At 35.8% G+C, this 27,762-nt stretch overlaps 1 long non-coding RNA gene across 1 annotated transcript in view; it reads left to right on the top strand.

Moving 5' to 3' along the window:
- LOC125279509 overlaps positions 1-27,762 on the top strand; it is a 57,509-nt gene that overhangs the window by 6,755 nt on the left and 22,992 nt on the right. The window contains exons 2-5 of the long non-coding RNA XR_007187398.1: positions 22,807-22,908; positions 24,363-24,424; positions 24,529-25,366; positions 25,512-25,573. This is a non-coding gene — a long non-coding RNA (uncharacterized LOC125279509). The remainder of the gene's footprint in view (positions 1-22,806; positions 22,909-24,362; positions 24,425-24,528; positions 25,367-25,511; positions 25,574-27,762) is intronic.

Below are 27,762 nucleotides of genomic sequence, written 5' to 3'. Positions count from 1 at the left end.
CTCCTTCAGCCCACATGCACTAATTTATATCATCCTGTGCAGATGGTGTTGCCTGTTGCAATCGATACCTTTATACTATGTGGTGGCTAATCTTTTAAACAGCATCACAACAAATTGAATCTCAAGAAATCATGTCCAGGTGATATTGATACTTTTGCATAATAAAAAGGTAGCATGTTTTTACCACCACTGCTATTTATACCATTGCACCACAGACTGAGGCTGTTTGTTTGTATATTTGTTTTTTAAACCATGGAAACACCAAAGACGCTTTAATATATTACATGTTTTAATAGACAAGGGAACAACTCTTTGGTTACATTTATAGACAGAAAAATAACTGTTGCTGTATAGTTTAACACGTTTAGTCTCATTGTTTAATCTAATTTTTTTTGCGAGTACCATGCTTTACCATGCCTCAGAGAAAAACACTATTTTGTCAAATAGCTAACGTAGCATAATCAGATGCAGCTTTATTTTTAGTAACAGTAAAACAGAATTTTCTCCATCATACAATACGTTTTAAAATTAATTGAATGCCATTTATCAACACAAGCCATCCAGCATTTAATGATATTCTAAAATCGATCTATCTTACTGCAGTGTGCAACAGTGTCTCACAGCAGCCGCCGAGCGAACGCACAGAGTAATGTTATAACATCATTTTCAACACTCTCAAATGTATCTAATATGATAAACAGAGCTGCGTTACCTCATACTCATGACCGGAAAAGCGGAAGCAGCGCCGGCGACTGCGGCATAATAAAAGTCCTGCTGCTCGTGAGGCGTGTGATGCGCAATCGCTCCAGCGGCCTCGTTCAGCTCCCACAACACTCGGTCCTGCTCTGCTTTATACTACAGTAACATTAATAATCGCATCCTTGAACATGATTTCTTCCTGAGTCCTATCCTGATTGTTTCCACCGGCTGTGAGATGAAGACCACATGTCCCAAGATTCCGCTCTCAAACTTGGCGTCATCGAGCTACGCCTTTGTTTCGAATAGGCCTCTAGTGGACAGAAATCTTACATAGTGCACCTTTAATTTCAAAATTTACTAATACATTATTAAAATCAAGAGTTGTGTTTGTTAACATTAGTTAATGCACTGTAAACTAACATGAACAAACAATGAACAACTGTATTTTTATTAACTAAAGTTAACAAAGATTAACAAATACAGTAACGGATGTAGTGCTGGTTAGTTCATGTTAGTTAATACTTTAATGTTAACAAATGAACTTTATTGTAAAGTGTAACCATTAATGTCCTGGCTCTTCCAAGCTTTATAATGGCAGTGAATAGAGGATGAGATTTTATAGCCCAAAAAAGTGCAACCATTCATCATAAAAGATAACCCCGTGGCCCCGGGGGGTTAATAAAAGCCTTCTGAATCAAAGCGATGCGCTTGCGTAAGACAAATATCCATATTTAAAACTTTAAAAATAACTAGCTTCCGACAGATGGCCTTATATGTGGTTTAGGTTATCTTTTATGATTGATGGTTGCACTTTTTTGGGCCTCAAAATCTCATCCTCTATTTACTGCCATTATAAAGCTTGGGAGAGCCAGGACATTATTTAATATAACTCAGATTCGTATTTGTCTGAAAGAAGAAAGTCATATACATCTAGGATGGCTTGAAGGAGGTGAGTAAATCATGGGATAATTTTAATTTTTGGGTGAACTAACCCTTTAAAAGGCAAACACATTTTCCCCTCTCATTCTTAGTATTACATAAAATAATAAACTGTAACAAACCATAATAAAATATTAACATAACATAAAATATTTCTAATGTGTACAGATATTGTAATTCCTATTGTTCTTATTAGCTTCTATTACTTTTTTGATTTGAAAATACTGTAATGCAATGCAACACTACCATGGTATAAACACTTCTATTTAAAATAATGCATCATTCTGCTTGTTACGAGCATTACAGTAATAAATTTTTTTTTTTTTTTTTTTTTTTTTGTATTTTGGTCAAGAATTGGGGGTGACAATTACAAAAATAGGAATGATTTTATTCTATAAATAGGCATAATTTTCTTTAACTCTTTACCCGCCATTGACAATTTTTTCCAGCAATCCGTGTTCTCCGGATCCAAAAACAAGAGAAGATGATCTGCATAAACCAGAAGGATCAGATAGAAGTTGCTTATGCACAAGTAAGCTAAGGTGATCAAACTTCCAATAGCATTTAAATCAGAACTGCCTAACATTACAGAGAAAAATGTTGAACCCACGAATAGATAAATGATTGTGTTTTTGGGTTGTTGATGAATCCAATTCGAATGAAGTCTTTGACGAAATGCGAGTTTCTTCAAAATGTTAACTTACCCACATTCAAGTGTTGAGATACATTCAAGTGTATATTCAATACATTCGAGTTCTTGTTTCTTCTTTTGATATATTGACTATTTAAATAGTCATACAACAAAATATTCTGTGGGCCATGAAAGTTTTGTGAATATGTTCAAAATGCTGGCACCGGCTGGTAACTTTTTTGCCACGGCAACTGTTTGCTCTATTTTTGGCAATTTTTCTAGTTTACTGCTTAATATAAAATCCATCCAAGACAGTGAGTAACATATGTTTTCACCCACACTTACTCCTCTCCTTGACCACTCACAGAGACAAATAACCTTTGATTTGGAAACATGACAGAAACCAGGGTCGAACAGATTTCCTGGGGAATCTGTCATGGTAGAGGTCTGTATTAATCATCCGCTCACTTGAGCCCCGTCACACCCGGTGTGCAGGTTACTAATGTGTCTCTGGCGCTCTTCTGGACAGCAGCCACTTCCAGTTGTCTGAATGTCTGCTGCAGTTCGGAGGCTTGCCACAAGAGATACTCACAACAGTCTTAGTAAATTGCACAATTGTCTAAGGGAGTGCCAAGAAAGTAAGGGGATGGTATGAACTAAGATAGTCTTCCCGGTTCTATTTGTTTTTAATATATTTTAGGGCAGGCAGCACAGTCATAGATGTCTAACCTCAACATATTTCCAGCTCTTGTCATCCAAACTCAATGAAAAGTTCATCCAGAATGCAGACCGCATCTGTGTCGTGGTAAAATGCATGCATTCTGGTCCTCTACACCCAGGGATTAGTCAAAGAATATTAAGTATGGATGCAATTCCCATTACAAACCTCATGAAATATGCATAACTGATATGAATTATAAAGAGAAAGACTTCTGAATGTATCACAGAGCAGGACTGGAGGTCATTATGTGGTCTGTTAACGTGTTTCATTCCAAGTTGTGTTTGAACTTTGAGTGGCCCCCCTCTTCCAGAGACCTGTCAGTGTGTTTGGCAGGCGTCGCTTAGCCGGCACAGCTGTCTGCAGTCAAGCCTCTGTTAGCGTTTGGCATATGGACACCAGTAATGGCTGAAGAAAAATAGAAAGTGACATTTACCATGAAACACGTAGCCATGCAGAGTTAGGGAGGCAGAGGTCTGACAGTTCGCTGTTAATATAAAATTTCAAACTGTGATTTCAATACAGTGAAGTACAACAGATGAACTTTTGTAAAACTTATTTTCACCTCTAAAAAGAGTTCCTATTGCATCTCTGACAGCTTCTATGATTGCTTATAGAAATGCAAACTGTTTCTACCCAGTAAATGAGAAATTCTGAAGCCTCCCATAATTTAATGTTGTGGGGTTTTTAGTGACCGTTAGGAGTCCCTGTGTGTCTTTTGGTTTTGTTTTTGAGTCTTTTTATTTATGAAGAGTGTTTTTGTTGTTCTTTCCATTTCCTGTTTTGTACAAACAAAAATAAACCATGATTACAAAATATCCCAATAGGTGGCAGTATTCTCATAGACACTTTTTTTCAGTCATTAAAAATATTGAAATTAAGTACTTTATTGAAACTACATTTTAAATATGAATATATAAATATTTAATGTTAGAGCATTAATTTTAATCATATTCCCAATATTTTAAAAATTTATTTATTTTAATAAATACATTTTTTATTTCATTTAAATGTACATTTTTATTTTATTTATTTATTCATACATTTCATTAGTAATGAGTCATTAATTAAATGTATTAATATAATTATTTGTAGAATTAATATTTATTTACTTATTTATTATACATTTTAATTTACTCCACATTCACAACCAATGATCTTCTACTTGATATAGCTATAGTCTACGGAAGAGGATTAGGGCCAAGCAATAATAAAAAAATAAAACCATCTCGAGATTAAAGTTGTTAAATTTCGAGAAAAAAGTCGAAATAAAATGTTGAGAATAAACTTGTTAAATTACGAGAAAAAACTCGTTAAATTTCGAGAAAAAGGTCGAGATAAAATGTTGAGAATAAACTCATTAAATTACGAGAAAAAACTTGTTACATTTCAAGAAAAAAATCGAGATAAAATGTTAATAAACTCGTTAAATTACGAGAAAAAACTAATTAAATTACGAGAAAAAAGTTGTTCGATTATGAGAACAAATTCGTTAAATTATGAGGAAAAAAGTCATTAAATTTCGAGGAAAAAAAGTCGAGATAAAATGTTGAAAATAAAGACATTAAATTACGAGAAAAAAGTCGTTAGATTATGAGAACAAATTCGTTAAATTATGAGAAAAAAAGTCATTAAATTACGAGAAAAAAGTTGTTAAATTATGAGAACAAATTCGTAATTTAACGAATTTGTTCTTGTAATTTAACGACTTTTTTCTCATAATTTAATGAGTTTATTATCAACATTTTATCTCGACTTTTTTCTCGAAATTTAACAACTTTAATCTCGAGATGGTTTTATTTTTTTATTATCGCTTGGCCCTAATCCTCTTCCGTAATAGTCAGATAGCTATAAGCCATTTTTAATTAGGGTTGTGCCACGAGATCTCGCAAGATTAAAATTTGACCAGACATTGAGGTGAATAGCTGTCTGGCGATATTGCAATGACGGAGTGTGAGGGTGAAATTAGGATAGAATAAGCTGACTGACAAGACCATGGCAGATGATTTGTTGCACAGCTGAGCCTAAGTATCTGACAAATGTCTTATCTTGTAGAATGCGTGCTCGGCACCGCCGCACCCAAAATTAAAAAGCGATTTCAATTTGCATTTTGAAAGCGGCTCCCTGATGCATGCAAATCTACCAATATGAAAGCTATCCTAGGCTGGGCTGTGTAGTTGTAATCATCTCTTAGCTCTGTATCATATTTGCACTTTGAATATTGAGAGAGTACTTTGATTATGTTTGCACTTATTGTTTACACTTAAGACTAAGAGAAAACTTATTCATTCTTATTTATACTGTTTTTATTTCTATGATCAATTTGTGAAAAGGATTTCAGTTAGGTCAAAAGGTCAAAAGTTCTCATATGAAATCATACAGGAGAGAAGCCAGTCAGTTGTATTGTTTTTGAGTATTGAGTATTGTTGTCTTTTACTGCTTATGATAATTCATACTTAGAAAGTAGAACTGAAATGACATTCATTACAAGATGATTAGTTAAAACATTTCAAATGCATCAGCAGACTATTTTTCCTAGTCATGTATTTCATCATTGAGGATTTCTTAAAAATATTGTGTAAAAGTCTTGTGAACTCAATCTCGTGTCTCGTCTCGTCTTGTGAGCTAACTGTCTCGTCACACCCCTAGTAAACATGAAAAAGTCGATCTGAAACTGCTGCGAGACAGAAAAATTGTTTCCGTGTACTGGTTTTATGAATAGAATACCATTGAGGGCCAGTGATGTGTGATAGACATCAGACATTAATTCAATGTCTCTTTAACAACACAGCGGTTTGATCCCCGATACCACCCTCACCGTGACAAGCAACGTTGGGCTGCCGTGAATTCCAAAAGACGATTTTTTTTTTCCCCCAGCAGACGTTTTCAGCTGCAAGAGAGACAGTGAGTCAAAGGGAGAGAGATATAGAGATAAAAATACAAAAAGAGGGAAATGGAGAGAGGGACGTTTGCGTGTCTGTGCCCTGCAGAGCCGTTCAGAGATTTTTGCTCTCGGTTTCTTTCCTATCTAGGTCCTCTGGATTTGGTGAAGGTGACGTGTCAGTCACCCGTGGTGATGTGATGTGACGCTCCATCGCCGCAGGTGCCGGTGCACTTGTCACAGCCTCAGCTGGCTCGCCCCATTAGTGTCCTCCAGATCTTGAATGCTGCCGCCCCACCTTTCAGACCAGTCGTGCCTCATTCGCCCAAGTTAAGCCCGAGGCAGAGCGCTGCTTGTGTGCACCTCGTATGATGGACACCAAAGCTGTCTGCTGTTATAGTCGCCATTTACAGAACAGCGCACAAGGGCACAGTGCCGTCTGAGGAGTCGGGCTGAAGAAAGACAATAAGGATAAACCTGACCTCGAGCTTTTTTTCACATTTATCCTTTTTTCCCCCCGTGTGGCCTTTGCAATAATCCAAAATTCATTCTTCTCTCAGGGCACATAGAAAACAGTGGGTGCAATGAAAAATAAAATAATTTTGTTGCTTATTCAATTTACTTGGTTTAAAATGAGCCAATACAGCACAATTCTTGAATTTTATTTCACCACTTAATTTCGTTGCGTTCAATACACTTAAATTTGTAAAATGAAAGTTTACTTAAACCATTTGTGTTGAAACTACTTGCATGCTTTCACATTGTTCATCTTGCGCCTACTTACACTACTGGTCATAAATTTGGAATAATTACATTTTTTAATGCTTTTGAAAGAAGTCTCTTATTCTCACCAAGGCTGTATGTATTTAATGATGAATGTATAGTAAAAACAGTAATATTGTGAAATATTATTACAGTTTAAAATAACCGGTTTCTATTTGAATATATTTTAAAATGTAATTTATTCCTGTTATAGCATAGCTGAATTTTTCAGTCTTCTTGTTGATTAAAAAATCCTAATTATTCCACACTTGATGGATATAATTAATACTGAAGGAAAAAGCAAGGCTTTTTGGAATTTTGAATCATTTCAACCAATTGCTTTTCAGAATCATTAAAGGCTTAGTTCACCCAAAAATGAAAATTCCGTCATCATTACTCACTCTCATGTCCTTCCAAACCCATAAGACTTGCGCTCATCTTCGAAACACAAATTAAGTTATTTCTAATGGAATTTGAGAGAGTTCTGTCCCTCCATTGACAGTTTGGACTAAATCGTTCATTTCATGTGAATTAGTTATGATGTCATTAAGAACTTTTTTAAGCGTCAAAATGGTATTTGCGTATACTGTCAATGGAGGGACAGAAATCTCTCAGATTTCATTAGAAATATCTTCATTTGTGTTCTGAAGATGAACAAAAGTTTTATGGGTTTGGAACTACATGAGGGTGAGTAAATGATGACAGAATTTTCATTTTTGGGTGAACTATCCCTTTAACTGTTTTTGAAGTTCTTGAAACTGCACGTTGAGGACATCTGCTGGATAAAGCTATGCAAATGCAATGAGAACACTGCAAAATGTTCAATGGCATTGAGGCATTTCCATCATTCAATTGTAATGTATAATATCAGTAAATACGTTTTTTGTAGGTGGTACAAATTAATACAAGTTTTGTTTGTACTACAAAAAAGTCCCTACAGTGTGTTTTCTTCAGAATGCCTTGTGTACATGCTAACAGAATGGTGCTCTTGTGTTCTTACTGTGCATTTAGCCTGAACTGAGGCAGTTCTAGCACCTTATTTCTATGTAAAATGAATTAGAACAGATGCTGTTAGGGATTACTGTGTTAAGTAGGAAAAACTCAGTGGCCTGAATGTAATTTGGCCTTGGCCACTACCCTATAGTGCAGACATGTCATTATGTAAACTTCATCTGACAGCGTTCTGGATGGCTTTCGAAGAAGCAGAAAAAAGTTGCCTTTTTTAGGGATGGCTTTGTGGCTCCGCGTTGAAGCTCGTTACATACGTGCTGCCAAAAATTCCTCCTCCAGAGGGCCGGAGGCGGCATCTCTGAGGCAATTCTCAGAGTTCATTGCAGACGGCAGTTGAGATCAAGACCATTTATTGGTCCCTTTGGTATGCCCTCATCTTCTGTGATGCATTTTTTTTTGTATCTCTTATGGTGGTAAATTTACTCAACTCCCAGGCTCCGGCGTCCCCTGCCAGTTGAGTGTTGATGTTGCGCTCGGCTGTGTTAAAACAAAACCACCGCTGGATATTAACAGACGAGAAGCAATTTGCTGAATGAGTAAATCATTTAAAAAAGTGATTAAATAAATATACACACAGGCTCTATTCTGAAATCTAGTGAACTGCCTCATTGCCTACATAGGGAGCTTCCTACCTAGGCAGAATCTTGAAAGTCATAGAAACCAATTCTAAACATAATAATGCTTTTCTATCAATTGATTTCAATATCTTTATGTTAGGATGTTGCTAAGCCAACTGTTTGATTATCTAATAAGTAATATAATGAATACTCTTATGGTTAAAATTAACCATTTTTAATTAACGACATTATAAACAACAAAAAAACAAAATCAATAATCGTGCATGATTTGGTTCCCTTAATTTATAAATCATGCACATGATTTATAAATCGAGGGAACGAATTAGTAAATCGTGCACACGATTTAGCCTACTATTTTTTTTTTTTTTCCTGCATGTCATGTCCGGGGCTCTGTATATATGAAATATCATATTTATAAATAACATTTTTCACAGAGCTTGTCGCAGTGGATTTTGGGATTGCTTTCTCTCTGCCAAGTATATTTGCAATACTGCTGTAGAAATTGGCCAAAACAAGGTATCTTAGTAGGCATAATTAAGATTCCTATCTTCTGGAACAGGTTTTGTGCCTGTGACTCATTGAAATGCTCACTCTGTAGGCAGCTCAGTAGGTTTTGGAACAGAGCAGTGATCTTCCAAGTGTAGTTGGCTTAATGCTAAGATTTGTTTGGAAAGCTTCAAGGAAAGTGCGATGACAAATGTTGCATGTGGTAAATTCAGCTATGTGTGTTATGTTCTCTGTCTGTCTTTCTGATGGGGTCAGATGCAGGAAAACAGTTTAATATTTTTTACAGCATTCTCTTTGGTCTTTTCACTGAGTTTTAAAGGGTGAACAAAATATCTGAACGGCTTTGTGTCATTTATTGATGTTTTTGAAGGAACTAAATGTCGCCACAAATGTAGCAAAACCTGCAAAATCCTGGCTTATTTTTCCCCACCTGAAATACAACTGCATAAAGTAGCTAAATAATGTCTGACATAATAATATTGTAAAGGGGAAAACTTTGCTAAATGCAAATAAAATGCAACTAATCATCTGTTGTAACATTAATGGTAACACTTTATTTTACAGTGCCGTAGTTATACGTTACCACATGTACTTACTATACTGTTATAGTAATAACAGTAAATTATGCATAATTACAAGTAACTAACCCTAAACCAAATTCTAACTATAACTATAGTAAGTACTGTACATGTAGTTATTTAATAGTACTCAGTACTTATTTGAGTAATTACAATGTAACTACGGCTCTGTAAAATAAAGTGTAACCACATTAATAATTAAATAACAATGTTAAATGTACTTTTTTTTTTTTTTTTTGCAAATTTCAGAATGAGTATCTGTGTTTATAATTTCTAGGGCTAGGTATTGACAAATTTCACAATTTGATTTTGAATTCAAAAGCTTGTTATTTGATTCTATTTCAATTCTATGTTGATTAATTTGTACTGTATCAGGTAGTACATGGCAAATTTTCTCAAGGTAAAAAAATCTCTCAACTAATGCTGTAAACTATACATGGAGTCCATTGGTACATTACTATAATAAGGTTAAAATACAAAATAAATAAATAAATAAATGAAATAAAATAAAATAAATAATACTAAATATATAATTATATAATTGTTTCTATTCCAACTCTTTTTTTGAAATATAAACATTTAAGTGATGTCTGTCATAAAAACTTGACAATTTGCTGATTTTCTATCAGAGTTAGTACTGGCTGCGGATAAAGTCCTTGTTGTTGGTGATTTTAATATCCATGTAGATAATAATAAAGACGCATTTGGATTGGCATTTGCAGACATTTTAAACTCTATTGGAGTTAGACAACACGTGTCAGGACCCACTCATTGTCGTAATCATACCTTAGATCTAATACTGTCGCATGGAATTGATATTGATGCTGTTGAAATCCTACCGCAGAGCGATGATATATCAGATCATTATTTAGTCTCGTGTATAATACAATTAGCCAAGGCTACAAAACCACCACCCAGCCATAAATATTGTAGAACCATCATGTCTACCACTAAAGATTGCTTTATAAATAATCTCCCCGAGCCGTTTCATCGCCTTAGTATACCTGACAACTTAGAAGAACTCGATGCTGCAACAGAAACTATTGGCTCTCTCTTTTCCAGCACATTAGATGCAGTCGCTCCTTTACGTCTAAAGAAGATTAAGGAAACTAATCCAACGCCGTGGTATGATGAGCACACTCGGGCTCTAAAACGAGCTGTTAGAAAAGTTGAACGTAGTTGGAAGAAAACAAAACTAGAAGTTTTTCGCCTTTCATGGAAAGAAAAAATTATTGAGTACAGAACGGCTATAAGAAATGCTAGATCTACTTATTTTTCAAATCTCTTAATAGAAAACAAACATAATCCTAGGTATTTATTTGACACAGTGGCTAAATTAACTAGAAACAGAGATTCAACTGCTGACGTTTCCATAGAGCACAGCAGTAATGACTTTATGAACTTCTTTACTTGCAAGATTGATAATATTAGAGAGAAAATTAAAAACATGCAACCGTCTACAGTTTCGCTTCAGACAGTGCACTGTAGTGTCCCTGAGGTAAAACTAGAATCATTCGCCGCTATAGGAGAGGAAGAATTATCTAAACTTATCAAATCATCAAAATCAACGACATGTATGTTAGACCCAATGCCGACTAAACTACTGAAAGAAATGCTTGCAGAGGTCGTAGGTCCACTTCTTGATATAATTAATTCATCGTTAACACTAGGATACGTGCCAAAAACCTTTAAGCAGGCTATTATTAAACCTCTTATTAAAAAACCTCAACTAGATCCGAGAGATTTAGTAAATTACAGGCCAATCTCGAATCTACCTTTTCTGTCAAAGATACTAGAAAAGGCAGTTTCATCACAACTGTGTTCCTTTTTAGAAAGAAATGGAATCTGTGAGGATTTCCAGTCAGGATTTAGACCGTACCATAGTACTGAGACTGCTCTCGTTAGAGTTACAAACGATCTACTCTTATCATCCGATCGTGGCTGTATTTCTCTATTAGTGTTATTAGATCTCAGTGCTGCTTTTGACACTATCGATCACAACATTCTTTTAAAAAGACTTGAAAACTATATTGGCATTAGTGGAATTGCTTTGGCATGGTTCAAATCGTACTTATCTGACCGTTATCAGTCTGTAATAATTAATGAAGAGATGTCGTATCGATCACAGGTTCAGTATGGAGTACCACAAGGCTCAGTACTAGGACCGTTGCTTTTCACTCTGTACATGCTGCCCTTAGGAGAGATAATTAGGAAGCATGGTGTTAGTTTTCACTGCTACGCTGACGATACTCAGCTCTATATTTCCTCGCGCCCTGACGAAACCTACAAATTCACAAAACTAACAGAATGCATAGCTGACATTAAAAACTGGATGACAAGAAATTTCTTATTATTAAATTCAGAAAAAACTGATATCCTAATCTTTGGACCAAAAACTTCCTCACGAAAAAACCTTGAATACTCTCTAACACTTGACGGGTGCTCCATTAAATCTTCGTCCTCAGTTAGGAACTTGGGTGTGCTCTTCGATACCAATCTTTCATTTGAAAGTCATGTTTCTAGTATCTGTAAAACCGCCTTCTTCCATCTAAAAAATATATCTAAATTACGACATATGCTCTCAATGACAAATGCGGAACAGTTGATTCATGCATTCATGACCTCAAGACTAGATTATTGTAACGCTCTACTGGGTGGTTGTTCTGCTCGGCTGCTCGACTACAGTTGGTCCAAAATGCGGCAGCTAGAGTTCTTACTAGAACCAGAAAGTATGACCATATTAGCCCAGTTCTGTCAACATTACATTGGCTCCCTATTAAACATCGTATAGATTTTAAAATCTTGCTACTTACTTATAAAGCACTAAATGGTTTAGCTCCCCAGTACCTAAGTGAGCTCTTAATGCATTATAGTCCTTCACGTTTATTGCGATCTCAGAATTCAGGCCAGTTGATAATACCCAGAATATCAAAATCAACTGAAGGCGGCAGATCCTTTTCCTATTTAGCACCTAAACTCTGGAACAATCTTCCTAGCATTGTTCGGGAAGCAGACACACTCTGTCAGTTTAAATCTAGACTAAAAACACATCTCTTTGCTCTTGCATACACATAACACATTATCAATACATTAACATTTTTCAAATCCGTTAAAGGATTGTTACGCTGCAATAATTAGGTCGGCCGGAACCGAGAACATTTCCTATAACACTAGATATACCTGTACATCAGAATAAGAATGGCATCTACGCTAATATCTGTCTCTCTGCTTATCCCGAGGTTTTCCGGGTGCTGGATCCAGGCCGTATCCAGATCAGATGGAGAACCTGTGTCTGGACCTGACTACAACGCAGCCCAGGAGACAATGGGCCTACAGATCCAGTTCTGGCTGCATAGATTTTTAAATCCCCGTATCCGCTTACAAATATATATATATAATCTATTTTTAATCTCTATAATAAAAATGTATAATTCAGATTTTGATCTCCATATCCATTTACATATATTATATATATCTTCCAAGGGGTTTTTTCCCTCCTAGGACTTTTTTCCCACGCTGGGTTTTCTCCTAGGGGGTTTTTTCCACCCCTGGGAGTCAGCCGACATTGGCTTAATGTAGCACCATCTTGTATATGTTACATATTACCACGCTTGTTTGTACAGCTTATTTTTAACCACTTCCCTTTTTTCTGTGCGTCTAATATGTAAAGCTGCTTTGAAACAATTACCAATTGTAAAAGCGCTATATAAATAAATTTGACTTGACTTGACTTGACAAATTTATTCAAACATGCATTAAATATTGAAGAACAGTAAAAAAAAAAAAAAGAATAATATGGTGAATATTTCAGCAAAATGCTCTTCTCTGGTTATTTTTAGTTAAAAATGAGGTAAATGTAACATTAGTGACATTGTTTACAAGCTGTTTTATTGACGTTTCCACGGTGTAAACACTGATTGAACGATTATATGGATTTGGACATAAATGCAGACTTTGGTAAGTTTTACGGTATCTTTTAACCAGAGGTCGCGTTAGACTTTCGCACTGTCCGTCATTTTGATGGACAGGATAGTAAAAATTCCGTCATAATCAATTATTACCCGTCATTTTAATTTTTAGATTTTAATGATAAGATGTTTGATAGTTTCTTTTTTTGTCCACATTTTCATTTTTGTTCACAAGCTATGGGTCTAGGCTATGCATTTATTTATATTATGAAAAGAAAGTTGAACAAAGACCGTGCGTCACTTTTCAGTTTTCATCTTGAACAATTGTCGCGGATCGTGATTTAAGGCGATCATCCCTTCCTCTTTACTACTTTAGAGAACGAAATAAACATGAATGAACATCAGAAAATATGTTGCAAGATACAGTAGCTTACCGAAATTGTATCACGTCTTAATTAGTTCAATTAGTGTTGGAAACCATGTAACGTAGGCTACATTATACCTCAGAAAAGCCATTCGTTGACCATAAACTTGATAGTGAGCAAGAAAAATAACAAAACAAACCATTTAAAACAAAACAAACTGGATTAGAAACTTAATTATGTAAGTATAAGTATTTTAACTTTATTATTATAAAATGGACTTAAATTGGGTGCTCGCCCGTGTGTAATCAAACGCATCATTTTCATTTTATTCTGGAGATTGAACTCGCGCTCTGCTGCCACACTGGAGCGCACTCACCACCATCTGGACAGGGGTGGGAATTACAGTTTCAAGTTACATCAGCCTCAGTGTAATCTGTCAAAATGACGGACGGCCTTCAGATTTTTCAGTCATTGCAAAAAAAAAATTCGTCAATGACAGAAACATTTCGGTTAACGCGACCTCTGCTTTTAACATACCTTCTGATGTTCATTCATGTTTATTTTGTGCTGTAACTAGTAGTAAAACAGAAGAGATGATCAGTAAATGTCTGTCACGCCACATTAAAGCGCCAAAACAGTATTGTTGTTTGAATTTCATAATAAAATGGACAGAATTTGAAATCTGAGACTTTGTCTTATTTCAAGTAACAAATCACATATTGTGATTAATTGGATTGTACTAGGTGCGCTACAATGTTCTTTTCATTCATTAACTGAAAACAGCAAAGATTGTAAAAGCAACAGTAAAAGATTGATTTTTGGGTTTTAAGATTTTTTATATACATACAATAGTCAGAATGTTAGATCACCATCTGTGTCTTGAAGCAAAACCAGTTAGAAAAGATTAGTAATTATGATAACTTTTAAAAAAAGTTTTGCCTTAGGGGTTGAGTTTGGGTTAGTCTGCAGTAATTAATTGGCTTTATATAAAAACAAAAGAAGTCTATGGTATGCCCTCATTTAGATAATGTCTTAGATAAACATGCATGCGCTCTTTTACCTTGACTTCCTTTCTGGAATATGTATGAAAAGATGTTTTTTAATGGAAAATGGCTTTATGAGGCAGCCAGACTCATTTAACCAGGTGTTGTGATGTTATAAATGGTCTCTGCCAAGGCAAACTTAAGATACATGCAGTTGTTGGAGCGCTAATGGGGTAGAAATCCATTTTGCTGATAAGGAGGTATTGTAATTACCTGATAACTGATTTAAAAAGTCACATAAATTAGGAAAGAAGCAGGGCAATTACTCAGTGTATCTGTCTTACTGAGAGCCACGTTTAAATTTCGCCTGCAGTGCTGCGTGGTGAAAATGACAACCAAGACACTGTGAAAACTGTGTGATTTTTCAGGTTTCATCTGCATTTTAAATCAGTTTTTTATTAAGTATATTATGTATGCATGAGCATAACAGGGGGAGCAGAACCTTAGCATGTGTTGTCATACCAGTTTCCTAAGTGAGTCACAAGGCTTCGTTTATTGGAAATTTCTGTTCAGGAAACTAACACTTGTCTAAATCTACTTTTAATTACTTCAAGAAAGATGTCTGGGAAGTCTTATTGTTTTTCAAAGCTACAGAGTAATAAAGTACACTATAAGACAGGAACTGTGGAGAAAACGAATACTGAAGTCAAGATAATTATAGACAAGAAAGATTTTATATTGATATAATTTTAAATATATGTTTGTATAAATGTTTAATTTTATATATAATTTTATATAATATAATTTAACTTCCATTCATAGATTTTAGTATGATATAATTTATAATGAATGTAGTCTTTTGGATCTATTACATAAGTGCAATAATTGCAAAATAACCTAAAGAGATTGTGTTTATATAGCTTGTGTTCCTTCTTACACTACAGGCACTCATCTTTTGCGCTTGAAATAAAATCCTATTAATTTTGAAGGTGACAGAGTAGTAGGCGATGAGAGTAACAGGACGTTTTTAAATGGGCAGTATTTGGCATTGATTAGAACTGGCACTTGTAATTTCCCAGCCTGCAAATGTAATTGAAAGACATGCTTCACTTGCACTGCCAGAACTACAAAAACAAGTTAGTCATACTATTTGAGGTCTGAAAAAGAATTAGATTACAAAGAATTCTTCAAGCAAATGAATGGGGCAGAAAGACTGGCATCATGATATGATAATATGATAATATATGCAAATCAGCAAGTAACGTGTGAAAAGATTTACATGTGGTCGACTTGTTTGGTATGAGTCCGATGGCCTGTACAGATTAATGCGAATATAAATGCACATTGATATTTACATTTAATGTTTCCTTGTGAAAATGATTTGGAACAGTTTTATGTATATATTTACATACTTTTTTATTAAAATCATGTCATCAAGGTAATGCATTATTAAACGTTTTTTAACTTAAAAAATAACACATATTTTGTGAAGATTTATTTGTTGCAATTAACAGATTATAAGTCACCTTTTCAGACCATTAGTCAAGTCATCATATCCTGAAAAAACACTGAAAGTTTCATGATATCACAGGTTTAGAGGTGCAGCTGTAATTTAACTGAGCTGAGAGGTTGTTAAAAACAGCTCACTCCTTACAAGCCATGACATTTGAGTGGGTAACTTGTTTACTTTGTAATTAGGATTTGCATGTTGGTTGTGAACATATCTTTTTTTGGCCATTATCACAATGATGGAATAATCAGCCAAACACGGTGTTGTCTGGCATGAAGAAGGGTTATGAATGACCAGGCAAGAGCTTTAGGATCTTTGTTGATATTAGAAAAGTTTCCAGCATTGGAGAGACCTGAAAATGGCCTGAAAATGGACACTGAAGTTGTGTTGTTTCTGCTCCATATGTGAGCAACATTGGTTTTGCTATGTTTCACAGAATCAAGATATGCTGTTGTTGTAATGTATAGGGTCATTCCGTGTCAAATCATCGATTTACTAATTCGTTCCCTTGATTTACTAAAACATGCTGTAACGAATGTAGCGGTTATTACTAAATTTATGGATGAAATATGAATATAATAATTCATAAGGTTATGAATAAATTATGATTCATATATCGACCCAACGGGGAATTAAACATATATTGTGAATCATTTACAACGAATTATAATCAATCACATATATGATTAGTTCTGGTTTAATAATTATTTAGAGAAACTGTTCGTTTGTCCAGCAAACTAAGTCCCTCACAGAATATTATAAACAGAGTTATTCTCTGGCCATGAAAATAACTTGCTATTATAGCATCAAAGCATAAAGCGATCGAAAAACGTTAAAGTGACTTGGTCTTCAGTTGAAAGAACAACAGAACAATCGAGCATGAATTAAGTGTTTAATATATGCAGCTACGGCTACAGAGATTATACGTCTAAAATATATACAGAAGTATACACATATATATACACAAGAGTGAGAATGAAGAAAAGACATGGAAAGAAAGATGATCAAAGGATGGCAAATTCTTTGTTAAACCTTTTTGAGAGAGAGCCAGCACAGAAATCAGTTTAGACAAATTCAGATAAATGATAATACTTGCTTATTGGTTCAAGTCCGTGTGTAGCAGTTTCAATGCGCCTGGCTGGGTTGGTCCTTTCAGAGAGGGTTTCTCCGGCGGGGTTTTCAAAAGAGGTTTAAGCTTAAGTAACTTAGCCGAAGAGAGAGAGAGTCTAAGGAAGTGGTCCTCCTGAACTGCGCGCGTGGTTGGGAAGCGCGGTCACCTGAGGCGTCCGTGCACGAGGTGCTCGTGAGTCAGTCGGGAGACAAAGGAGAAGAAGAAGAGAGCGAGCGAAGGTGTGTGTCGTTGTCTTTATGGAAACCCAAGCTAACACACCTCCTGAATTGTAGCGACCAATAGATGCGCAGCACTATTTGGCGGGCAAAGTTGCTTTGTTTGGTCTCCTAGCTGAATTTGCATACTTGATGACTATCAGCCCGGATTTCGAGATCGAGTGCTTTCTTCACAGTATCATTAAACACATAGAAAAATGCATATGTCAGCCATGTGACCCACCTCAGTGAATAGCTCGAGTCCAGAGCTTTACGGAGAGATCAAACTCGACAGATCAGAAAGGCATAGACAAGAAGTTATGGTTTAAGAAGATTCCCCTATTATGCACACTAGCACAAATACCCTCATTTTAGGAAACACAGCTCTAAAATATATCATATATCTTCCACAGGATTCCATATACAGTTAAAAATGTATGATTGTGTGTTTCTATTAATGTGGAAGTCTCTGGGGGGGGGGGGGGGTGCTCCTTTTGAAGTCACCAAAGTGAGGAAGTTGGACTTTTCTGTTTACCGTCGCAGGCCCACAAACCTGCCGAAAGTCACAGCCGTCCGGCGCCGATTTAGTGATTTATAAACAAAGTTCACCAGGTTAAAAGCGTTCTGAAAACTCCAAAGTTTATTGACTCTGAACGGATCCATCCAGACGTTACAATGCTCACAATTCACTATTTCGTTCCCTCGATTAATAAATTGAAAACAGTTCAAAAATGGCAAAAAGCACTTCTTGGGTTTTTTGCCTCGAGTTTGCATGCCTGTAACTCCATAAGTATTAAAGATATCTTAATATCCTTTTAGATTCTAGTTCTTAACAAACTTTCCTTTTGATATCTTCATTTTAAAGGCCCTCAATGGTTCAGTGGTTCAATGGACATGTTAATGTGGCTCCATGAGTAAATTGTACACATTTTCAGTGGTCAAAAACCAAATGTGGGTCACTTTGTATACAGCTGATACTTTTTTCTTTTAAAGAGGAATATCTAAAGAACAAATAATTGAAACTAGAAATGTATCATCAGCTCAGTTGCATAGAACATACCTGTCTGAGTGTCATAAATATTCTTTTTCTAAAGTTTGCATGTCTGTAACTGAAAATGTGTACAATTTACTCATGGAGCTGCATTAAGGGATTGAACCATTGAGGGCCTTTAAAATGAAGATACCAAAAGTAAAGAGTCAACAGATTTAACTAATAGACCTACCAATCTCTGTGTAAAAATAAAATAATGATGCTGCCATCTTTCTAAAGTCATTTTACCCTCCTTTAAATTGGCTCCAAATCTCAGGTGAACACTGTCATTTTGACCCTCCTCTACAAAATAGTGGATTACTCAGTAAATATGCATCTGTGACATTTAATATTTTGGCTGTCGTCACTATTTTTGTTTTTTTGCATAAAAAATATTAACAAAATCAAAAATTTGAGCAGGGGAAGTTTCTGAATTTTGGTTGATTTGACACGGAATAACCCTATAGTAACAGGACAGTTTTGAGTGTCACTGTTTGTCTGGAGTTGGTGTGCTGCTGGCTATGGATGCACCGATCCACCTTTTTCGCTTCCAATACCAATTCCGATACCTGGGATTCAGTATCGGCCGATACCAATATACCAATCTGATATTCAAGTAATAATAAAAAAGTGCTAAATTACCTAATAAACTGTATGCCTCACTGTGTGGAAGAAACTGGGATCATTCTTTTGTGCAAGGCATCAGGCTTGAGAGAATTTCATTGTGTTGACTGTTGTAACCGAACGCGACACGCAAGTTTGAATGCGGAGGGAGGCATTTACGTGAACTTTAATTTAATGACTTAAATATTTATCTGTACCTCAAATTAAACTATGGAATGGCTTCAGAACACTTGGAATATAGTGCACATAAACTTTATGGTGCTTTTTAATGTTTTTGTGCCTTTTGTGGGGCTTAACAATAACAGAATAGTACACGCACGATATCGGATTTGAATCGGTCCCATCCGCCCAATACCCGATCCAGCAAAAATGACATTATCGGAGCCGATAGACGATCGGCGCATCCCTACTGCTGGCTAATAACAAACTCTTGTTTGTATATACTCTTATGTAGCCTACTGTATGTTCATTTTTTGTTCTTGTCATTCGTTCTTCATCTTTGCTTTTTGCGAAGCATTAGGCCTATTTTGCTTTGCTCCAGCTAGGATAAAGAGACGTATTCAGGCATTTTTGGGGCGGAGCAATGAAGGGAGAATTGTGTTTGTTTGGCTTGATTTCCAATATCAACAGTGTTTCTAGGAAATTGCTTACTGCACCTTAAAGGTGCTAAAGAGGATGTTTTGCTTTATACATTTTTGCAATATTACTTGAAACTGTCTTTACTAACTGATAAAAGACTATTTATTAGGTGCACTGAAAGGAATAATATTAATATACATCATCTGTGCACGAGGTAGGGCCCTAAAAACATCAGCCAATCGTTTACGCGATCATCGCGTAAACGATTGGCCCTCTGGCTTGTCAATCACTGCCGTGACGTTCCTTGTGAGAGACGTGCGCAGCTACATGCTCCAGTAACTTTCCACACTCTACAGGCGCCGCATGCAATGTTTTTGTTAGGAGACAGGAGTAACAACTGCAGATTATGAGTTACATGCGGTGAGTCCGACATAATGAATCCACTAACACGACACAGCGAATGCCGGTGGTAAACACTCGTGTTCCAATACTCATGCAAGAGTTTTGGGAGGCGTTCCCTCGAAATTCTTACGCATGCGCTCATTTCAAAAACTCAGTAACAGTCTTTGGTTTCTCAGTCGACGAAAAGATCCTCTTTAGCGCCTTTAACAGGGTTATTTCAGATTTTAAAGTGATAAAGTGTGTTTACGAGCTGTTTAATTCATTAAATTCAATCAAAAAATGAATTAAAACAAAATTAATTAAAAAAAGGTTCTATATATGAAGTGCCTGACAGAACCCTTGAATTTAGAGCAGAACCTTTTCTTCTAAGAGTGGTTTTAGGTCAAATTTGTCCAGTTTATTTTGATTGACGTGGTTACATGAGACCCTTTTATTCAGACAGGGCTACTAGTCTGATTAAATACATTATTAGAGTGAATATAAATGCAGCTAGTTTCTGAAATATCAAGAACTGTGACTTCCAGTGAAGTGTGAAGTCTCATTACATTTCGTCCAGTCGAGGCTTAATTTCATCTATTAAATATTAATTAACCATTAATGACTTTTTTTTTTTGCATAAGTAGGCCTAATATGTATAAAGCGTATATACTAATTTTGCTTTGTTGATTTATTTTTCTCATCCTGTTTTTGTCTCTTTGGTGAAATCGGTCTTGGTACAGATTTTGAGGGACAGATTTTTCTGTTAGTGTTTGATGTATCATCATGTATCTTGGAGTATTTTAAAACAATACTTGTTGCCATCACTAGAACAGTTTGTACTGCGATTCCCCTGTCTTCTTTCCACCTGACCCTATCTGTACAAAACACTTTTCTGATGGTTTATTCAAACATATGGTGGCTGCCTTTGCCAAGCGAAGATCTGTTTTAGGCTTTTTCAGTCAGCACGGTAACAGTGAAATTTACTTTCTTTTTTTAATGTTTATTGTCTATCCAGACCTTGGCACGATACATCACAACATGCCTGCCAATGCCACGAGGCAGATAGGCTGACAGTCAAATAGCTGTATTCTATAAAAAAAATAAAAATTTTTATATGTCTACTGTTAAGCTTTAAAGTAGAGGGAAGATGATACGGTGTCTTTGCGTAGCCATCAACCGTCTTTTTTTCCAGAGACAATTTTTTACTGAATTTTACTCCACAAACTTTTTATTACCATCAGGGTGAGTGTGTCAACACAGAGTAGCTCTTTGTTCTGAAAGTGAACCTCAAATGACAATATAAAACATTTTCTTCATTGAGGACCAACTACAGAGAGAAATTATGGGGCGAATTCACCAAGCAATTGTGCCACATCTTTTTGTGCTTTACCCAGAAAACAATTTTCTATTGATTGTAGCTGCTGTTATTCATGGAGAAGAGTTATAATGCGCATATCTTGAAATTGTGTTGTTACCTGATTTGCATTTTTTTTTTTTTTTTGTCAATCAAACTATAATCAGCTTTCAGTAGGTACACTTTAGTCTTCCTACCCCGCATGTTTTAATTTAAAGTTGACATGAAATCAAAACGGACTCTCTTTGCTTTACATATTGGTCTTATTGTGAACTATTTGTCGGTGCACATTAATCTAAATAAAATAAAATGGTTGACTCTAATTTATCAGTATTACCATATTATGAAAGTGACATTGGCTGCAAACTGAATTTCATGTTGGCTTAAGGTGTGTATTCACCAAAAACATACTGAGATCAAGTAATATATAATATTATAATTATAATAGATGCATAAATTCAAAGCAGGCCTTGCTCATTAATATGATAATTTGAATGTTTTGAGGTCAGCAAACAAGTGTAGCTTTTATTTTATAATTATGTATGCCATAATTTAATACTTCCTCTACCACCAATAGGCCTAGTACTTGAATACAGTAACTACCGCTGTGACTTGCCACTTTTACTATTGCAATTAAAATAATATTTAAAGGTACCCTTAATAGTTTTTTCTTTCTAGACCACATTGCTTGAGCAATGAACTTAAGTGGAATTTAAATGGCCATATTTAACATGCTAATTAATTAAACAGAGAATGGATTTGTCTCTCTCCACCAGATTGGTTGCTTGGAGCGCTCTCATGCATTTTGAACACTTGCTGTGGTTTTGCATTCAAATAATCCCCCTGTTACTAACTTAATTGATTGTTATGGCTATTAAATAACATTTGAGGTGCTTGTTGGACATGTAGCATGTTGTTGACCAATAAAGTTAATGGTCATTGTTTGAATAGAACTCCTTTATTTGTTTATTTTAGATATTTTCAATATGATACGTGGCACAGTTTCGTATATCAAATTAATATTTCACCCCAAAGTGAAAGAATTTTTCTCAACTTTATGTGGTTCCAAACCTGTATGACTTTATTAATTCTGTGTAACACAAAAATTATGTTGAAAGTGAATGAGGATGGATGCTGTCAAGCTCCAAAAAGCACCATAAAGTGGTCCATGTGACTTGTGTGCTGTATTCCAATTGGTTACAAGAAAGCTGCTGTGATGGAACAGTGTTTTTATGGATTTTATGTGCCATAGATCAACAGTTTAATGAAGTAATTAATCAAGATTAATTTCTTAAAAGCTGTTTTATCATGTGTAAGTGGTTTGATTACTGTTGTGAACCTGGGGAGGGACACTTTATCCCTGCTGAGGTCTCAATCAAGAAGACCCAGTGAAAACAGAAAACAAGATATATCCCCCATATTTCTCTCCATCTGTGTTGAAGGTTCCTTCTTCAGAGATCCAGGAATTACTAGCTGTCAGTCAACACTAGCTCAGGACTGGTCTTTTGGAAGACAAGCAGCACAGGGTGTCAGAGAAGCTGAAGGTAATGTTTCGATCTGAGCTTTCATTCGCTCATTAAAGGAACAGAACAGATAATCACAGCTCCCAAATCTCAGTGAGGAATAAACAGGCTCTAGTTTCTTCTGGATTGGGAAAATATGTGAAATATGTGTGTGTATAGATAGAGAGAGATGTACAGTATACAGTGCTTCCCACACATAGACTTTACTTGGGTGGGCCGCCCACATATAATAATGGCCGCCCAAGTATATTTGGAGACACATTTTTGCTTTTATTATTTTTGTCCTCTTATACTTTTATATCCGCGCAAGATAATGAAACCATCCGCGATCGAATAACTAGTCATTTCGTACCTGCTCGTTATGTGTGCATCAGAACTGTTTACTCCCGCTAACATTCCCATAGGCGCTGCATTTTGCAAAGTCACAAGGAAGCGCTGTTGCACATTCTACAAGCTCACGCAACAGCGCTTCAGTCTGCTACAAAGTGATTCTCAATCACAGGAAGAAAAGACTAAGAACATTATTTGACACATATATTATTCATTTTATAAATTTTACTAGTAAAATCTGTGTCCCATTCACTGAGAGAGACACTATATGACAGCAAGGAGAACATACGAAAAGGTGAACCATTTAAATGCTGTAATTTTGCATAATTTACAATGCATAATAATGCATAATATTAGTATGTAATTAAATGTAATATGCTATGTAATTAAAATTTAATTTCAATAAATAAAAATACTGTTAAAAATCACACATTATTTGTTTGTCACATGTAGTAGACCATTTTTGTGCCTTGGGTAATAGGAGGATTTTTCGCCCGGCTACCACCGCAAGTATATTTCAAACCTGTGGGAAGCACTGAGTATATGTTTGCTTTTGAATGCATTGGACGATTGGATAAATGCCATGTTATACTGTATGTGAATATTCATGAGCAGAACTATATACTTTTATTTTTGTTTATCTGTGTCGGATAATCTGTACTTATTACTTTTAGATGGATAGCAGTTCTGATTCAGTTCTACACACGTTTTCACTAACTTCTTGTTTTCGCAGATGAACACTGCTGTGCAATCATTTTAGATTTTTGAGTGATTTTTTTTTTTTTTTTACATTTTAGATAAAACTCGCCCTAAACGGCACATAAATCAAAGCAAACTGTGGTTGGTCACATTGCGTGTTCTGGTGTAAGTGGGTGGATTGTGTCTAGAAGTTAAAAAGTCTGGCTACACCCTAGCAGGACTTGAGCAAGTTGAGTCAAGTTTTAACTTTAGAATAAACCAGTCAATGGCTCTTTCTGATGCATACTTTTTATTTTTTCAGATCCCTGTCTGAATCAACACACTGTACCTTGTCACTTTGGAGTATACCCATTTCCCAAACACAAGTTGAATCTGGGTATCATTTCATGTATTGTTCATCTGACAGCTTCTTGTTTTTGTTTTTTTTTCTCTTTCCTCACTGCCAGTGTTTACATTTCCTGACTCAGAGGATCAGCAGGAAGGAAGAACACAGACAGAAGAATATTAGGTACAAAGCTGTGTAATGTTGCTTGATAGCATGAAATGAACCATCTATTATACCCTGGTTATGAGACTGAATGAATTATGGGTTCGGATTTTATTCCATTTCAGGGCTCAGGCTGTTTTTGAATGGGAATGTCTGCCTCAGGATATAAATGTTGCACTCCTGCTAAGTAATGCTAAGGAGAATCCCCCCCCCCCCCCCCCCCCCCCTTTTTTTTTTGTTACTTGTATTGTTCTTGTTAATAATTAGTAGATTTTGCTTAATGAGTTTGGTGCACCCGAGCACAGTACCTCAAATTCTGCAAGTTTTTAAGGAGAGGTGATCAGACTTAGAACACAATAGTAACTGCATGGCTCTTTTGAGCTGGGCCTTTAAGCAGCAACTGCTTGGCAACAGCCTCTGAACAATTTAGTTACCATATAGCAACACCCTGGCAACTGCATAGCAACATGTTAAGCACTGGGAACACTTTGTCCGCATAGCAACACACTGGCAACCACACATAACATCCTAGAAACTGCATAGCAATGTTCTAAACACTTTAGCATCTGCATAGCAACACCCTGGCAACTGCATAGCAATAGGCTACAATCACTCAGAACAGTTTAGTAATAGAATAGCAATATCCTGGCAACTGAATAGGAACATTTCAAACACTTGGGTAACTTTTTTTATCCACATAGCAACACCCTGGTAACCACCTATAACACCCTAGCAACTGCAAAGCAATGTGCTAAGAATTTTAGTATCCAAATTACAACACCTTGGCAATCAATCACAGCACCCTCGCATCGCCATAGCAATGTTCAAAAACACTTAATTAACTGCATGGCAACCTACTAAAAAAAAACTGACACTGAAACACTGAAAACACTTTAGTAACTGCATAACAACGCCCTGGCAACCACCCAGCACCCTAGCATCGTAAGCGATACTTTTGCACAGGTAAGCTCCATTCGCTTCCTCAGAAAATGTTAAATATATACCTGCCCTATTCCTGTGTCTCATGTACATGTAGGTATTGCTGTTTCAACAAGTGAATCTTCTGCTTTGAAGCTTTATCCTATGTTTCTCTCCTGTTGGCCTTAAGGGGACACGCTGTGTGAACAAGCGCAAGTGTGCATTCAGGGGACACTTCTCACATTGATAAAGGTAAACAAGCTCTGATACAAACAAGTCCTTCACTGGGTTTTCACAAACTGCTCCAAGCCAGATACTACACTCCTTTGATAATGCTGACCTCTTAATTCTACTGACTAGGCATTTGGCTCCTTTCATCTCCACAAGACTCAGAGTTGTACATGACATCCGCTTGCTTTCCTTTGGGGCTTTTTGAGAGGGGTTCTCCTAGCGCGTAATTGTTGCCTCTGGCTTTCGAGGATGAACTCGCTTTTTATTCCACGCTAGTTCTCACTGTCTGTTGTGGCAACTCATCCGGTCAGCTCTGACAAGCATTTTTGAGTTGACGCAAAATGGCTTTCTCCCGAGTTGATTCTGAGTAGAGGCTCATAGAAGAGAAATAAAGTCTTAGTGACAGTTTTCATCTCAAAGTCACAGCCGACATTATTATTTGCTGAGGAGTGCAGTACTTTCAGTATGATTATAAAATCGCACTATAAATGCTTTTTAAAAGTTGTTGTTAATGCAACATTGGAATATACTGAAGGTCACTCCTAAAAAAGTGACTGTTGATGTTGATGTTAAGGTTTTTTTAATCTTTTTTTTTAATAATTAAAATGTATAATTATATATACATTTTATATATTATTATATATTATGTAAGTGTGTTGTGAGAGCAAAAATACTGATTTCATAATATAGTAAATATAGTGTATAGTAAAAAAAAACAATACAGGTGTTTCTGAACTCATCCCATAAAGTATAGTTTTCATTGAACATATGAGTATAACAACAAATTTTCAGAAACAATAGAAGTCAATGCTTTATGGACGTGGTCGCTGCTGAGCATGCTGGTCGACTTCTGATTGGTAAATCTTCATTATTATTTGTAGTGTAGTTCATCACAGATTCTTAAACATGATTTATGATGATAATGATTGTTATTATTATCAAAGTGGAGCTGAAATCACACTGAAATGTGACATCTAAAGAAGAATATTTGTAGTGAAAGTGAATGGAGACCGGGGTTCTGCCAAGCTCAAAAAAAGAATGAAAAGCACCATAAAAGTATAATAAAATATCACTTCTGCACCATATTCCAAGTCTTATATGACAATACATTTTAGTCTGTTCCTCACACAAAGCTAAGTTTAAATTTAAAGGTGCCTTAGAATTAAAAATTGAATTTATCTTGGCATAGTTAAATAACAAGAGTTCAGTACATGGAAAGACATACAGTGAGTCTCAAACACCATTGTTTCCTCCTTCTTATATAAATCTCATTTGTTTAAAAGACCTCCGAAAAACAGGCGAATCTCAACATAACACCGACTGTTACGTAACAGTCGGGGTGTACGCCCCCAATATTTGCATATGCCAGCCCATGATCGAGGCATTAGACAAGGGCAGAACGTCTGGATGTGCACAGCTGAATCAACAGACTAGGTAAGCAAGCAAGGACAATAGCGAAAAATGGCAGATGGAGCAATAATAACTGACATGATCCATGATAACATGATATTTTTAGTGATATTTGTAAACTGTCTTTCTAAATGTTTCGTTAGCATGTTGCTAATGTACTGTTAAATGTGGTTAAAGTTACCATCGTTTCTTACTGTATTCACGGAGACAAGAGAGCCGTCACTATTTTCATTTTTAAACACTTGCAGTCTGTATAATTCATAAACACAACTTCATTCTTTATAAATCTCTCCATCAGTGTAGCATTAGCCGTTAGCCACGGAGCATAGCCTCAAACTCATTCAGAATCAAATGTAAACATCCAAATAAATACAATACTCACATAATCCGATGTATGCAAGCAGCATGCATGACGAACACTTTGTAAAGATCCATTTTGACGGTTATATTAGCTGTGTGAACTTTGTTTATGCTGTAAAAGGCAAGCGCGAGCTCCGTGGGCGGGGGGGCGCCAGATTTAAAGGGGCCGCAGCATGAATCGGCTCATATTTAATGATGCCCCAAAATAGGCAGTTAAAAAAATTAATAAAAAAAAATCTATGGGGTATTTTGAGCTGAAACTTCACAGACACATTCAGGGGACACCTTAGACTTATATTACATCTTGTAAAATAACGTTCGATGGCACCTTTAAAGAGGCTACATTATGCACATTTACAAAGTCTTGATTTTGTTTTTGGGGTCTACTATAATACGTTTTTATGCTTGAATGTTCAAAAAACATTATTTTTCACACAATT

This window comes from Megalobrama amblycephala, linkage group LG12 (assembly GCF_018812025.1).
Source record: "Megalobrama amblycephala isolate DHTTF-2021 linkage group LG12, ASM1881202v1, whole genome shotgun sequence".
Taxonomy (NCBI): Eukaryota; Metazoa; Chordata; class Actinopteri; order Cypriniformes; family Xenocyprididae; genus Megalobrama; species Megalobrama amblycephala.
The sequence above is the reverse complement of the archived record's forward strand: the minus strand, read 5'-3'. Positions and strand labels throughout refer to the sequence as shown.